The 3549-nt window shown below is 41.8% G+C and overlaps 1 pseudogene; it reads right to left on the bottom strand.

Moving 5' to 3' along the window:
• Positions 1-1909: 1909 nt before the first annotated feature.
• Positions 1910-2322, bottom strand: LOC100387083 (chromatin accessibility complex protein 1 pseudogene; annotated as a pseudogene).
• Between the last annotated feature and the right edge of the window lie 1227 nt (positions 2323-3549).

Below are 3549 nucleotides of genomic sequence, written 5' to 3'. Positions count from 1 at the left end.
GATCAACCGGATTCTGCTGTAACTCTGGAATTCTGGTTCTAACAGTCAATAAATACATTTATGTTACTGTTAAGACAATTGGAGCTGCGATTTCTCCTGTTTGCATAAAACTTCACAGACTTAGAAAACAAATTATCCTTTTTAGAAAAGGAAACATAAAATAAAATATTTTATTTAAAAATAAATGTTAGTAAACAAGAAGAGCAGAAAACATCGGTGGTTGCCAGGGGCCAGAGGAGACTGAATACAAGGGGGCAGAGAGAAATGTTTTTGGTAATGGATCTGTCCTGCCTATCAATTGGTTACAAAACTATGCATTTGTCAAAGTTCACAGACTAGACACTAAAAAGGGTGATTTTACTGAATGTAAATTATAAATCTTTTCTTAAAAAAGGAAAAGAGAGAGCAAGGAGCTAAATGTCTACCCTAAGTGGGATGCTTATAATAGTTTTTGTTTGTTTGGTTTTTGAGAAGGAGTTTTGCTGTTGTTGCCCAGGCTGTAGTGTATTGATGCGATCTTCGCTGACTACCACCTCTGACTTCTGGGTTCAAGTGATTCTCTTGCCACAGCCTCCTGAGTAGCTGGGATTACATGTTCCTGCCACCATGCCTGGCTAATTTTTTGTATTTTTAGTAGAGATAATGTTTCACCATGTTGGTCAGGCTGGTTTCGAACTCCTGACCTCAGGTTATCCACCCATCTCGGACTCCCAAGGTGTTGGGATTACGAACATGAGCCACTGTGCAGGGCCAGTTTTCTCTTCCAGACAGTAAAAGCAAGTACCAGGGATTTTAAGCAAAGGACAGTAAGGGAGAGATCTTCAATATAAAGTTTCAAAATTGTGTGTGTGTGTGTGTGTGTGTGTGTTTTAGAACAACATGCTTATACAACAAGTAAGACTTGCTTCCGCATTTGATTTGATAATTTGACTTGGAATTTTTTGATGGGAGTGTCAGCATGATTATTTTTTAAATTTCACAAAATTTTCAGGCAGTAAGCAAGGCCTTAGAACCATCAAGGGCTCTAACACTAGTTCTATAAAGCATTTTACTATAAAAAGATGTACATATTCTTAATAGAAAAGTATATTCCTTCATAGTAGAAAATACTATTTGAACAAATAGTCAACTTTACTTAAAAGACAAAAATTCAAATGTAACATACTACTTATAAACTATTTAACTAAAACTGAATCAAGCTGTTTGTAAGAACTGATTCCAAAATATACATATATGAAAGTATATAACTGATATGTAGAAGCTCTTCAAAATCTACTGTAAATTTAAAAGCTAAAATTGTCCTCATGGCCTGGTACAGTGGCTCATGCCTGTAATGTCAACACATTACGAGGCCGAGGAGGGTGGATCACCTGAGGTCAGGAGTTCAGGAGTTCGAGAACTGCCTGGCCAACATGGGGACACCCCATGTCTACTGAAAATACAAAACTTAGACGGGTGAGGTGGCTGGTACCTGTAATCCCAGCTACTTGGGGGCTGAGGCAGGAGAATAGGTTGAACCTGGGAGGCGGAGGTTTCAGTGAGCCCAGATCATGCCACTGCACTCCAGCCTGAGCAACAGAGCAAGACTGTTTCAAAAAAAAAAAAGAAGAAAAAGAAAAGAAAATGGTCCTTGCAGTTTGGAGCTGCAGCGGATCAGCCGGCAATGGCTATAGGTATCTGCTGCTTTCTTGGTGCCTGAGCTGCAAAGCCTACCTGTCAAGGAGGGGCTGCTGTCTGGGTCACTTTCCCTCTGGCTGCTTGTGGTGTAGATGCAGGAGGAGCTCAATCTTGGCCTGGAAAGAATACCACGCTCTGGACGTCTGTGAAGAAATGAAGACACTGAAGGCACGCAGGGTTGTGTTTACTTGGAGGCAGGGGAGCGGGTCCAGGACAGTTCTCCTTTGCCAGGTTAGTTTTTAAAGCACTTTTTTGGTTTAGGGTTCAGCTTCACATGGTCACTTTCATTATCATTGTCATTCTTTTCATTTTCTTCCCTCTTTTCCTCTTTAAGCATTTTCAGGTATTTACTAGCTGAAATCTTCTTTTGCAATATATCTGCAAGAAACTGAAAAGTTTCTGATCCTCTGCAGTATTTGGTAAATCCCTGTAAGTCAGTGTTTTCTGTTCCTTCCCACTGCCATGTCTCTGTGAATAGGGGGCTAGATATTGAACAGAGTTCCTCTTTGAGGTGAGCACCAGTGCCTCCTGGTTGATGCTGGACAGCTCAGGGGAGCTCTTCAAGATGACACGGATATGGGACAGGGGCAGCCAGAGGAACCGCTGCTTCCTGCCCCTTTCTTTGCCCAAGACCACCTCTGCCATCTTTTCACCCCTCAATGGGGCGGCAGCCTGCAGCGGTGCAGGGCATTGGATGACTGGCCAGCTGGTGGGTGCTGGGCCTATACAGCATATTACTACACTTAATATTGTAGGCAATTGTAACACAATGGTATTTGTATATCTAAACATAGAAAAGGCGCAGCAAAAATATGATGTAAAAGATAAAAGTGGTGTATAGGGGCACTTCCCATGAATGGAGCTTGCAGGAATGGAGGGTGCTCTGGGTGAGTCAGTTTACATTCACTGGGTGAGTGAATATAATTCTAGGATATGACTACGTATGATCACAGACTTAATAAACACTGTACATTTAGGCTCACTAAATTTCTAAAAAATTTTTTTCTTCAATGATAAATTCATCGTAACGTATTGTTTCTTTTTTACTTTTTAAACTTTTAATCTTGATTTTTGTGTGTGTGTGTGTGTGTGTGAGATGGAGTTTCACTCTGTCTACAGGCTGGAGTGCAATGGTGCAATCTTGGCTCACTGCAACCTCCACCTCCCGGGTTCAGGCAATTATCCTGCCTCAGCCTTCCAAGTAGCTAGGACTACAGGCACACACAACCACACCCAGCTAATTTTTGTATTTTTAGGAGAGACGAGTTTTCAGCATGTTGGCCAGGATGGTCTCAATCTCTTGACCCAGTGATCCCACTGCCTTGGCTTCCCAAAGTTCTGGGATTACAGATATGATTAGTGGGGTCACAGTGCCTGGCTGAAACTTTTTGACTTTGCAAAAACACTGGGCTTAAAACACAAATGCCTTGCATAGCTTCTCAAAAATATTTTCTTTTTAAAATATTCTTCTATAGCTTTTTTGTATTTTTTTTTTTTTGAGACGGAGTTTCGCTCTTGTTACCCAGGCTGGAGTGCAATGGCGCAATCTCGGCTCACCGCAACCTCCGCCCCATGGGTTCAGGCAATTCTCCTGCCTCAGCCTCCTGAGTAGCTGGGATTACAGGCACGCGCCACCATGCCCAGCTAATTTTTTGTAATTTTTAGTAGAGACGGGGTTTCACCATGTTGACCAGGATGGTCTCGATCGGTTGACCTCGTGATCCACCCACTTCGGCCTCCCAAAGTGCTGGGATTACAGGCTTGAGCCACTGCGCCCGGCCGCTTTTTTCTATTTTTAAAATTATTTTTATTTTTTTGCTTTTCAAACATTTTGTTGTTGTTGTTTTTATTGTTAAAAGTTTAACAAAACAA

This window comes from Callithrix jacchus, chromosome 3 (assembly GCF_049354715.1).
Source record: "Callithrix jacchus isolate 240 chromosome 3, calJac240_pri, whole genome shotgun sequence".
Lineage (NCBI taxonomy): Eukaryota > Metazoa > Chordata > Mammalia > Primates > Cebidae > Callithrix > Callithrix jacchus.
Note: the sequence above shows the minus strand (reverse complement) of the source record. Positions and strands in the feature narration are given on the sequence as shown.